Consider the following 13,965-nt stretch of genomic DNA (forward strand, 5'->3'; position numbering starts at 1 on the left):
AATTCAAAGCATAAAAATACAACAATGATGAGACGTCAGAAAGTCTCTAATGACAAGTCTAATTATTCCCGTGTGTTACCACACCACAACATGCAACGGCATCCTGCAACCCTGCGCAGCAAAGGCCATCACATGAATTCAATTTCAGTCCCCAAACTTAATCACTCTGGAATCTAGACAGACACAAACGTGGCCTTTTTAGGCCCCAATTCAGGTCTCCCTAATTTCTCAGAACAGCCAGAATGCATCAGCCAGAAAGTTTGAGAAGAAAGAATATGATAGAGAAAGACATGATTGTCATGAGAGAAGTGGCAGTCTGCATTTAATACTTGTGTGCATTGCTACTTTCAGGGACAACTGCCAAGCACACCACAACGAGATTCTGACTTTGAGAAACGTGGAACACTTCTCATGATACAAGCTTGTTGGCTTTTTACTCAATGGTTTATAGGGTTTAAAATTTTTTTTCTCATGTCTTTGTTCTTCTCTTTTCATAAAGAAATGTAGTGAGGGTCAGTCGCAATTTAATACTGTGCCCAGGGTAATTTTCAGTAACGCTCCCTTTTACACCAAAGAAATGTCACAAGTTTGTATAAGTTACGTGGTATTCTTGAGTACAGTTGCCTATTACTTGAACTGAGAAAGGAAAAGAGGGGAAAAAGGAAAATTATGTGCCAAGAGATTTACTCCATATTTTGAATATATTTTTCCTTCCATCTTCACAATCCAGTGAGGCCATTTTTTTCTCCCTCTCTCGCAGATTGGACTCAGAAAGATAACTTCCCCAAAGTTACACAAAATGGGCTACAAACCCAAGTCTTTCTGGATCCCAAGCCATCAAAACACAGGATTTTACTAGGTGAAGCATAGTTAGACTAAAGGAACAAGTCAGACTGTGCCAAAAATTAAGAAATGATGTCCCTAAATCCCTAAAACATAACCAACACTCTAAATTTCTTACCTATTTTTTTAAACAGAACACCCAGCAGCTCAGCTACTCCCCATGAGCCTCTTTCATCACCAATTAGAGTATTCACAGCATACCTGTTGCAGGCACAAACCATTAAGACTCAAATCAATTACCAAACAATAGTGCCACCTGTCACTGTCCCAAGGCAGCATTTCTCCTCAAATAACATTAACCTGGCACTTACAGCCTGGTGCTTGCTGTGAGAGACACACCTTACTCTGGCTTCTAACACAGAGGATGCATCAGCATCAGCCTTCTTCCATCTCTGATGCCTGCGTTCCTGCTTAGCCATCCCACCTGGAAGACCTTCCATCTTCCTCCTGCCCATACTTCAAGGTCCTGCTCAGCTCTTGCTTCCTTCATGGAAACTCCTTCTACTGGTTTTGGGCCGCGATAGTGTGGACCTTTGCGTTTCCATGGCACTTTTAGCCAATTTCCAACTGTTTCATATTTAACTGCTCCTTGCTTTTTTTACATATAATAATTTAAGCACTTCTGGCTATAAATACCTTAAGGGCAGGAAGTATGATTTCTGCTTTGCATGTGTGTGTGTGTCCTCTGTAATACCCACATCATTTGGGGGCCATTTGTATTTATTACTCACTGACTAGTACAGTGATGGGATGACCACCAGGTAAAGAAGGGAAGAATGATAAAGTGCATATTATCGCCATTCAGGATTTCACTGTTTTCAAGATGGGTCCATCTGCGAACTTTATTGTCTCCATAAGATTTATTTATTTAATTTATTTATGTTTGGCTGCATTAGGTCTTTGTTGCTGCGCGTGGGCTTTCTCTAGTTGCCGTGAGCGGGGGCTACTCTTCATTGCGGTGCACGGGCTTCTCATTGCAGTGGCTTCTCTTGTTGCAGAGCCCGGGATCTAGGCATGCAGATTTCAGTAGTTGTGGCTCGCAGGCTCAGTAGTTGTGGTGCACAGGCTTAGTTGCTCCATGGCATGTGGATCTTCCCAGACCAGGGCTCGAACCCGTGTCCCCTGCATTGGCAGGTGGATTCTTAACCACTGCACCACCAGGGAAGTTCCTCCATAAGATTTTGATAGAGAAAGGACATTTGGCTCAATATATAAAATTACACTTGAAAGAATAAAAAAGCTAAAAGAGAAAATAAAAAAAATATTTAACATCAATATCAACTGAATAAGAGTTCTTCTGTGAAAAATTCAAATGGCTTAAAATGTGAGTACTTAATAAATCATTTTATTACTTGAATAATTTGAGGAAGGGGAAGAGAGGAGAGAAGGTCCCCTAAACAGGTCATAGACTCTCCCCCGGAGGCATCATCTAATATGAGGTTCTGTCTTGCCACACTCTTCTCCTTCTCCCCTCCCCTAAATTTACCAAACCTACTCCTATTTCATTCATTCATCTATTCAATAATAACAAATATTTGGAATGCTAATTTTCCTAGCTCCTAGGAGACTGAACTGCATAGACTCAGGACTTGTACTTAGAGAACAATTCAATTTATTGCAGTTTACAAAAGCGTGTCCTCTGTATTTCTGCGAAGCCAGGTCATGCTGGGGCTTCTCCTCACCACACCTGCAGCCTCCAGCCTGAGGAACCCTTGGCGGCAGGTGCGGAAATATGGCCCACTGGTGCTTTCAGGGTGGTGTTGATGAAATGTGGGCTCCTGCCCCAGGGCTTTCTGAACTGGCGGCCCCCTCTCCCTCACGGCTTCTCAGGATAAGCATGAGTTTACAGATAGAGAAGCTAAGCTCTGACGTTTAGGACTTCAGCAACCCACCCATTCCTCAACAGAACTTTGACCAAGGTGACCAACAGCAGCTTTTGCCCAGACAGAGGTAGTGCTTTGCTCTTTAGGCACAAAAAACCCTACCCTTCTCTTGCTGACGACTGTACCGAAGACTACATTCCCTTCAGCAGTGCACTGGGCAGGCTCTTCTCTGCCCTTTGCAGTTACATTGAAGCCTTTGTTCCCTCTGTATCAGGACACGGAGGGTGCGCCAATCACCATCCCTCACCATGCATTACACAAGCAGGTCCATCAGTTAGCATGCTCCCAGCACACCTGTTACCTGCAGGGCTTCATAGCTACATTCAAAACGCTTCTCCAGGGCTTCCTCGGTGGCGCAGTGGCTAAGAGTCCACCTGCCAATGCAGGAGACACAGGTTCGAGCCCTGGTCCGGGAAGATCCCACAGGCCGCAGAGCAACTAAGCCCGTGCGCCACAACTACTGAGCCTGTGCTCTAGAGCCCATGAGTCACAACTACTGAGCCCACGAGCCACAACTACTGAAGCCTGTGCGCCTAGAGCCCGTGCTCCGCAACAAGAGAAGCCACCGCAATGAGAAGCCCATGCACTGCAACGAAGACTAGGCCCCACTCGTCCCAACTAGAGAAAGCCCGCGCACAGCAATGAAGACCCAACACAGCCAAAAATAAATAAATGAAATAATTTTTTTAAAAAGACACTCATTAAATTCACATATTGGCAACTTATCCCTCAGTCATGTATCCAGAGGCAACAAAAAGCCCAAGGGAAAAAAAAACCAGCGCCTTACACCCTGTAGTGCTTTAGCCCCAAAGGCAGACAGCCCCAGTTGTGTAACACTATTCTGTTTCATCATTATGCACCCCGTTTGGAAGTTCCAGTATAGTCATAGCTGTGCCACCCACCGGAATCACAGAGCAAGAGGGGGTGCCAGCTGCACGATGAGGGAAAGAGGGGGCAGGCGGTAGGGTGGGGTCCTGCAGAACCGGCGCCTTGAGGAGAGCCATCACCTTTGGTAAGAAAGCTGGAGCAGACACCGCAAGGAGGAAGCCGGTGGGAGGAACACCCTGAGTTCACCCTCCTTTCTTCCTTGGATCTCCTACCGAAGCTTCCTTGGGTTGGATCCAACAAAAAGGCAGGGGGCCCACGAGCTGAGTTGATGTAGCCTGTCCAGTTCTGTCCCCCAGGGCCAAAAGCAGAGTGAGGGGTGGAAAAGTGATCTAGAGAGGCAAGCAGAAGAGATTCAGCCCATTGTCCATTTTGTATTGTACACACACTAAACTACCTCTTGTCCTTTTGAAGCAGACATGCTGTATGTCCTAAATTCTAAACCGAAGTATATACTAAGGTAGGAACAGCACACTAGCTTGTTTAACTTCATCCTCTTTTTCACCCAGCATAAAGGTAGGCCTTGAGGGAAAAACTTCTTTTTGTTGGCATGCTGATTCATATGGTTTCTTCAAGCCCTCAGGCTGGTTAGTCCAAGACTTGCCCTTTCTACTTCTGTATCCTCATGTCCCACACACTTAATTTGAATCACCCAAAGAATGTCAAATATCATGCTATCCTCTAATCTACCCTATATTTTCTCACCTCTGGGCCTCCTTGGGTAATGACGGTAAAAAAATTAATAAACAGGACCTTCAATTAAATAGATTCTGGAGACCAGAAGGGAGAGCTCTCATGCCCTGTAACAATAACAGAGCCCAATAGGAAGAAGAAAGACTCCTTTCCTGGAAGGACCCAGCCAATGAAAAGCCAAGGACTCTTTGTTTACGTAGCCCTCCCGACTTCCTTTTCCCCTGTATAAAAGCGTTAGGTAGATAGCTAGTAGGAAGCAGCCGCATAGCCCAGGGAGATCAGCTCGGTGCTTTGTGACCACCTAGAGGGGTGGGATAGGGAGGGTGGGAGGGAGGGAGACGCAGAGGGAAGAGATATGGGAACGTATGTATATGTATAACTGATTCACTTTGTTATAAAGCAGAAACTAACACACCATTGTAAAGCAATTATACTCCAATAAAGATGTAAAAATAAATAAATAAATACAAGAGTTGTCCTCTTCAATTTTGCTAGGGACTGGCACGTGGCTCACTATGGTTGCAAATTTCAACTCTCTGATGATCCCAAATAAACCCACGTTTGCTGGAGAAATAACTGACAGTCTATTTGCTTTAGGTCAACACAGTTAATTGACACTGAATCACACTGTATCACCAGGCTGGTCACTACATCTCAGAGTCCGTATCTTTCCAGTGGAAATGACGCTCTCTACAATGTTCCTGTGCAGGTACTGAAAGAATGAGACTCCTCCACGCATGCTCCCTCAGACGGTCATGTAAACACAGAAGAAAGAATAAAAACGTCTATCTCCAGTCCCTCCCAAAACCCCACAGCAATGATTGCAGAGAGGAAAAATGGCAGACACACACACACACACACACACACACACACACACACACACACACACACAACTAGGAAAATATATGCCAGCATACAAAAAAAGAAGTCTTGGAATGGAGAAGGGAACTGACCTAGCAGTCCAGAGAAAGCTCAAATCTAAGCATCCAAGTCCAAAAGATGCAAATCAATTCTCAGGCCAGACTAACGGAAAGACAAAGGAATTAGAGGCAATGTGTGCCTCTGAAAACAGGGTGAAGCTGAGAAGAAGAGGGCTATTTGAAAGTCCTTGAAAAATGGCATTTGAACCCTGATCTCCCTCACCCCACGCAACAAACAAATGTGCTTTCCCAAAGAGAAGATACCTTTACTCTCTGGAGCAACTGAGCCACAGGGGCTCTAAGACTCAAGTACAGGCATAGCTGATGCGCTGGGGAGGAGAGACTCCAGACTTAGAAGGAAGGTTAGAAAAGTGGACATGCTGAATACTGCAATCTCCAGTTCCCTTTCCCCCCAACACCAGCAGCCAGGGTGTATAACCTCCAAGCAGAAAAGAGAAGATACTTCTCTAGGCAAGTGGACTAGCCCAAGGGAAAAGAGCCTTGCAAAATGGCCTGATGGTAAAGTCCACCTGAGCACACAGAGCTTCTAATCAGCTTTTTAGTGCCTCACTCTTTAGTAATAATAATAATTGGATAGCAAAGGATCACCAACATTTGCAGAAAGTCTCTAACATAAGAGGCAGAGACAATATAAACAAAAGAAAGGAACAAAGAGGAAACAAGGGAAAAAAAATTAAGACATATAATTATTACACTCAGACAAGTTATTGAGTCCCTGAAATAAAAACTAGGTACTGCCTAAAAAAAAAAAAAAAAAAAGGAACATTTAGAGAATAAGAAAGAGCTCTTGAAAGTAAATAGCAAAAACAAAGTAAAAAAAGTACTCGGTAAAAAGGATTGGGAGAGAAAGTTGAGAAAATATTCCTAATTAGCATAAAAGTCAGAAAGAGAATAGAGAAGAAAACTAGACTGTCAAGACAGGAAGTTCAACATCTGAAAGAGAGAACAAAGACATAAAGAGAAGATGTTATCAAAGAAATAGTAAGAGAGCATTTCCTAGAACTAAAGGACATGACGTTCGAAACTGAAAGGGGCCACCCCCAGCTCATTGAGTAGAAAGAAACTCATTTCACATTGTCATGAAGATTCAGAGCACCAGGGTTAATGTGAAGATTTTTCATGTTCAGACATCAAAAACAAACAAAAAACCAAATTACATAAAAAGGACAGGACCCTCCCATCCCTGAGGTTGGAAGACAACGGAAAAATGCCTTCAAAACTCCGTGGAGGGAATTCCCTGGTGGTCCAGTGGTTAGGACTTGGTGCTTTCACTGCCAGTGCCCAGGTTTGATCCCTTGGGAGAATTAAGATCCCGCAAGCCGTGGAAATGGTTCCTTCTCTAACATTTTATACTCCACCAAACTATCAGCCAGGGATGAGGAAAGAATAAAGACATTTTCAGAAATGCAAGGTGTTAAGAGTACACCCTTTTTCAGGAAGCTACTAGGGAATGCTCCCCCACTGAAATGAAGTAGTAACCAAGAAAGAGGGAGATAGGGATCCCGGGACCAAGGGACACAACACAGGGGGAAAGTAAAAGGAATTCCCAGAATGATGGTGACAGAAATACCAAGATAACAGCAGTCAGCAGGCACAGAGAGAAACGAGATTAGAGAGAACAGAGGCCTCCAAGAGTGCTGTCTCTAAGAATAGTATAAGACTGATTGAAGAGCTAATATCTGTGACCCTGTGCAGAGGGGAATTAGTTTTAAGATGATTGGTACAAAAACCAAGGGAATAAAAATAGGAGGCAACTATTTACATCAGGAGTAAGAAAAAGTTCATGAAACACAATATAGTCATAGAAAACCATGTGACTTAGCTGTGAATAATAGTTACACTGTCATTTTACTGCATGCTGATTTATCTAAAAAGAGTAAGATAACTACCTAGGACAGGTGGAATGCGGGGACAGAGGACAGAGGAGATATCTGTGCAAGACAGAGAAGTCCTCATCTACTATGGCAGGAAGTCAGCGGGGATGCCCCACGTTGAATTCTGAGATGGAGATCATCACGCTGGACGTTTATGAGGGAACGTTCTTCAGAAGGGAAGGCACAGAGAAGATTGGGCGGAAGAAGTCGGGCTCTAATGGAGTCTCAAAGAGGGCCTCAGCCGTCCCTTCAGGGCACCCTGATGCTGGATAGCTCTTCAACGTTGTCCTTGAATGTGGGCCTCCCCGGAAGAGGCTGTGACCCGGGCAAAGCGGCACCGCCCCTTTACAGAGGCAGTTTCTGAAGGTAACCGACACCTGAGGATGTCTGCCAGCAGCTCTTGTAGCAGGTGGGAGACTAAGCCCTTCGTTCCTAACGGAGGAGCATCATAAATGTCCACAATCAGGAATATCAGTGAAAGAAAAATCCAGAAATTTCAGACTAAGCACAATTTTTAGAATTAGGTAAGTAGGCAAGATAAAATAGCTAAAACAGAAGTGCGTAAGGTGATGGGAATAAGGAGTGGGGAGGAATGGGGCAGGTACTGCTGTTTTTCATCAGAAAGCTAAAAGTACTATAGGACTTTGAAATTGAAAGCTTTTCAGGTCAGAGCTTTGGCACGTGCGTGCATGCGTGTATGTGCATGTGTGTGTGCGTGTGTGTGTGTGTGTGTGTGTGTGTGTGTGTGTGTGTGTGTATGGCTAAGGAAGTAACCTTTAAGATGTATATCACTCTATAAAGAGCATCATCCTTAAGAAAGAGCTAGAGGTAGAGTTTGGAAAAGGAAGGAAATGAGCAATTTAAAGCATTCTGCATAATAACAGGGAAGGCTAACGCCATTGAACAGGAGTCATTTAAACACTTGCATAATAAAACGAAAGGCTAACTTGGCAGAAGCCTGGGGTAGATAACTTTGCTAAGGAAGAGGCAGTTAGGAAGGTCGTCCTCTTTCTCTTGAACGGTTAGGAAGCTAGACTCTGTCAGAACAAACATTCGCTTTGCTGCAAAGATTACCCTTTGGCACTCATGCTCAGGAAGTTCTTGAAGGCTAAACAGTAACTCGAGTGTCCTCTCCGGCTTTTGATGAGATTTGGAGGGCTGCGCCTACCCCAGACTGGCCTGCTGAGGTTGTTCTAAAGCTGAACAACCAGGTTTAGGGATATTAACTGCCTGACAAAGGAGGCTGGGTCCTGGGATGATAACAGACTCTGATAGGTATGAGGTTAGGAGTTCTCAAGGTAGGTGGAGTTTTTACACAGAATTTAACAAAAAGAAACCCTCTGGCAGGGAACTGGGAGAGAAAACACTTAAGTTAGAAACTGAGCTCCTCCTCAAGGGGACTCTGGATAAACTGATCGGCTTCTTCAGCGTTTGAACACAGGAAATGTTGTTTGACCGTTTGGTCTCTTGAACATGGGAAGAAGTTATATCTAAGGAATAGGTTTAAGTTGTCTCCTTCCCACGCCATTGTGCCTTTTATTTGCTCTAAGCTGCAGTATAGTTTGACACATGTGGTTCACTGTTAGGAGGTTCTCCTAGGCTGACTGGCCGGTCTGGTCTCTACTATCACCGCAGGGTCTGCTATGACCCTCAGGGATACTTTGCAGCCTACCTGTCCCAGCAAGGCCTCCAAACACCCGAGCCTCTGGGCTTAGATAATTCTTAAGCTTGCTTCATGCTGGTGGAGCAGGGACAACACACATAAAAGAAGACCAACAGAGTGGCTCTGAGCCCCTGCACCCCTCAGCCTCAGAACATCCCAGCCATGCCCAACTGGAGCTGCTCGGCTCCAAAACATATTGGAGCCCTTCTCTGATGGATCTCAGGCCAGGGACTAGCCAGCATCTCTAAAGTGAGTATCATGTAGGGTCTCAACAGGCAGCACATGGCACGCCCAAATTAGGATAAAGTTTAAGGAGGGTTCGTTTACAAAGAGACTAATTGAAAAGAGTGACAGTGTTGGGAAGCTACAGAGAATAGTGCGGGAACCTGGGCTACCAGCAGCAGAACTATCCCACCTCTAGAGCCTTTTGGCCTTTTGGACAATGACAGAGGTTATCAAAACCCAGGAGAGAAAGACTGAGAAGAGCAATGGCTTCAGAAGAGGGATACAGTCACCTCAAGGCAATTTCATAGGGGAAGAGTCAGGGTTATCAATACCCTATCTCAGTCTCCTGTCAGGGATTCTCATTGGCCAAACCCTCCTGGAAGCCAGAGGGTGGAGGTGCTCATTGACTGAACCCACTAAAACTCCTCTCCTAGGGAGCAGGGGATGGGTGGTGTGAAGAGGCAAATGGAAGACATCCAGCACACCTGACACAACTCGGGATTCTGATAGCTGCCCGGAGTTAGTAAGTAGCTTCAGTTGTGAGTGATTAATGCAAGTCTTAATACAGAGTTTCCCTAACTGAGGTGTGTGTTTCCATGTGAACATTTCCCAAGGGTATACAGGCACAGACTGTTGTAGGAGAATCGATTTCTAGTTTTCCAACTTCCACTGAAATTGTACCCATTTCTAAAGTGCTCAGCTTGAAAATGAGCCTGTCGCTTTGCAAAGGAAAGGATCACACCTCACTACCCAAAATCTTAACAAAAGGTATTTTACAAGGATATACAGATTTCTGGGGTGCCAAATAAAGGAGGAGCATTCCTTAATGAGGAAGCCTCATAAACCTTGGAGGTTTCCTGCCTTTTCCTTTCTTACATGTATTTCTGTTAATGCAAAGCCTGCTGGAAACAGTGTTTTGGCCCATATTGGGATATTATGAACTGAAATATATGAAAGGGGGGGTGGGAGTGGTGACAATTTTCGTTCTGTGACGTTGCCTTTTCCTGTATTTAAATGAGAGTAATTCTTTTTTTTTTTGGCTGTTCTCAACATTCATCCCTAGGATGTGCCGTTAGCTGAAAAGAAAGGTACCTTTGAACAGCTTACAAGCCCTACGTTAGTGATGTTAATTCTTTTAAACGTAGTAGAAATATATTCTGTTTTAGGAAAACTTACCCACACTCTGGAAATAGAGCAAAATGATGACAGGATATCCTTTCAAGATCGTCCTGGAGCATTGTCTTACAGGCCAACCTAAGGGATATATATCTGACACATGGGTATCTATAGCTGATAAATGATTCATGCCCAAAATGTTTAAAAATCTCCTACTAAGCAATTTTTTTTAAAGTAAACGACCCAAAAATGGACAAAAGACTTGGACAGGCACTTCATTAAAAGAAGATATCCAGATGGATAGTCAGCACGTGAAAAAGTGTGCAACGTTATTAGTCACAAGGAAATGCAAATGAACACCACAGAGATTTCACAATACACCCAACATGAGGCCAAAATTATGAAAAGATTAATAGCAAGTGTTGGAAAGGATTCGAAACACCTGGGACTCCCGTACATTGTTACTGGGGATGTAACTTGGTACAACCACTTTGGAAAACTCCTTGGCAGAATCTGCTAAAATATAACACGCACAATACCTTATGCCATTGAAATTCCACCTCTGGGTGTACGTCCAGGAGAAATTAGCACACGTGTCCATCAAAACACATGTACAGGAATGTTCATAGTCACTTTATCCATCAGAGACAAAACCTGGAAACAATCCAAATATCAGTCCACAGGAACCAATATAAATCTCTTTGGGTATATGCGTATGATAGAATACGACTCAGCAATATAAAGAATAAACCACTGCTATACACAGCAACACAGATGAATTTTGTAGGCATAGTGTCAAGCAAAAGAATGCAGACACACAAAAACTACATTCTGTATAATTCCATTCATATGAAGATAAAGAATAAGGATATCCAATCTATGGCGATTGAAGTGTGAACAGGGTTTCTCTACAGAGGAAGTAATGACTGGGAGGGGACGTAAGGAAACCTGCGGAAGCGCTGGAAATGTTCTGATATAGATCTAATCGGTGGTTACCTGGGAGTATGCATATGTGAAAACTGACTGAACTGTGCTCTTAATATTTATGCACTTTATAGTATGTAAGTAATACCTGAAAAAGATTATCAACTAGAGAAATATATAATAGAAAGCAAGAAGTGGGTCGTCACTTTGCTTTCTCTAGAATTTAGAACCAAGAAGACTATGGTTACGAGTTTGGATTTTGTCCTAAAATTTTTGGATTTTCTCCACATCTCTTTCCCAGATACAATTTTGGACCGATGTCTCAAAACTCTTAATATATGCAGACTAACAGGTTTTTTCATTCCTTTTAAGTAGGTGGTTGTGATAGAGCTGCTTGTTAATCAGATTCAATTTCATTCATATGTATCGTAATTTTTTTTGTTTTATTTTGTAAATATGTTGCACCCAACAAAATGTGATTGGTCTAAAATATTTATAATATATATTAAAAGATTCAATTTTTTTTCAAGTGGAAAGACCCTCAATGGAGGGTCGTAGGCAGGGAAGTGACATAAATTAACAATATAAGAAAATTATCTAGCTTCAGGGTAGACAGTTCACTTTAAATGGGTAAGAACAGAAACAACACGACCAGTTAGAAAAGCCATTGTAATAATCCAGGACTTTTTTCAATAATTTAGAAGTTGTGGTAATTCCAAGAAAGATGTGGCTGAACTGTCCCTTTATTTTGTCTATAAAAAAAAAGTTTCATGAACATTTAATACTATAAACAAAATTAGAAGACAAAGCTTAAACTATTATACAGTACAAAGTATTTTATATACTTTGGAAACAATCCCATTCTCATAACTACTCTGCTGTTATAAACAATTATTTATTTTTGAAAGTATGTTCTTGCAAGACTTTGGGCAACAATTTGTCCAGTAGTTCATGTACATGCAATACCTGGCACATACTATGACCTCAATAAATGTTTACTAAATTAAAAAAAAAAGATTATCGCATATGCATGCTTTTTTTTTTAATTAAAAAGAAATTATTTTTGGCCGTGGCTCATGGCTTGTGGGATCTTAGTTCCCCAACCAGGGATCAAATCCAGGCCCACAACAGTGAAAGCACCGAGTCCTAACCACTGGACCAGCAGGGAATTCCCTTTTTTCTCTTTTCTAACTGCCACAAAGTTAATGTTTTCTACATCCCCAAATTATCATAGAGGTTCACAATTTAAGATGAGAGAAGAACTCGGTTTGTAATGACAGATGTGTTCTAGAAGTATCACAGCCTCTTGAAGTTGGAAAGTCCTAATAGTTGGTTATGAAAGTATGAACATACAAAAATCAGTAAGGAGGAACCCTTGGTCCATAATACACACACAATTTGTTTTATATTCACAGGCTTAGCCTTATTTCCTAAGGCCTTATTTCCTTACTTCCACGAAACAGAAGGATGAGGTGGGGATGGGGGAGCATGAGAGAGAACTTCCAGAGCAGAGAGTCAGGGTTCCAAGGGGCACATTTTTAGAAATTTCTCACCTTAAGGAGTAGGCCACTCCAGCCCATGAGGGAGGAGCTGGTGTTGGTACAATTCTGGGAGTGATCATTATGGGGCAGATGGGACAATTCTAGCTATAGGTTGAGACAGTTCCTGCAATCCTCAGTGAAGTTTCCCAGGGCGCAGGTTTCCAAGAGAGCGTTTCAACTTCCCCGACCAACGTTACTTTTTTTTTTTTTTTTTTGCGTTACGCGGGCATCTCACTGCTGTGGCCTCTCCTGTTGCGGAGCACCAGTTCCGGACGCGCAGGCCCAGCGGCCATGGCCCACGGGCCCAGCCGCTCCGCGGCATGTGAGATCTTCCCGGACCGGGGCACGAACCCGCGCCCCCTGCATCAGCAGGTGGACTCCCAACCACAGCGCCACCAGGGAAGCCCCACTACCTTTTTTTTTTATTTATTTGTTTATTTTTATTTTTGGCTGCTTTGGGTCTTCGCTGCTGCACGCGGGCTTTCTCTAGTTGCGGCGAGCTGGGGCTATTCTTCAATGCTGTGCGCGGGCTTCTCATTGCAGTGGCTTCTCTTGTTGTGGAGCACGGGCTCTAGGCGCGCGGGCTTCAGTAGTTGCAGCGCAAGGGCTTAGTTGCTCCGCGGCATGTGGGATCTTCCCAGACCAGGGATCGAATCGTGTCCCCTGCATTCACAGGCGGATTCTTAGCCACTGCGCCACCAGGGAAGTCCCCAAGGTTACTACTTCTAAGCAGGAATGCAGGTGACCTAAACCATGCAAGATATATGCATATTGAACACAAAGGTTTATCATCAACACCACTTAGCCAACATCTCCAGTACCCTAGAAGCACTTAAGTATGTGGGCTTTGTTTTACCTTTTTATCTATGACTTGAATTTTTTCCTTCATGATTTAATCTTTCCTCTGCAGCAAGAAATTCTCACAGACTGACACCCCTGCGGAGACTTTCTTTTAAAATGTAGCTAACTAAACCGTGTGTTGCTCTGCTTCTAATTACAAGTTACTTCATTTGTATCTTTTCTTGTTTTTCCCCCTAGCTTTATTGATATATAATTGACATATAACATTGTATAAGTTTGATTTGATACACTTATACATTACAAAATGATTACCACCATAGCATTAGCTAACACCCCCATTATGTCACATAATTACCATTTCTTTTCCGTGATGAGAACATTTAAGGTCTACTCTCATAGCAACTTTCAAGTTTATAATAGAGTATTATTAACTATAATTATTGATAATCAATTATATGTAACATAAATATTATGTAACATAAATATTATTATGTAATAATACACTATTATTAATGATAAACCATCGTGTACATTAGAACCCCAGAACTTATTCATCTTATAACTGGAAGCTTATAC

The sequence above is a fragment of the Orcinus orca genome, chromosome 1 (genome assembly GCF_937001465.1).
Source record: "Orcinus orca chromosome 1, mOrcOrc1.1, whole genome shotgun sequence".
Lineage (NCBI taxonomy): Eukaryota > Metazoa > Chordata > Mammalia > Artiodactyla > Delphinidae > Orcinus > Orcinus orca.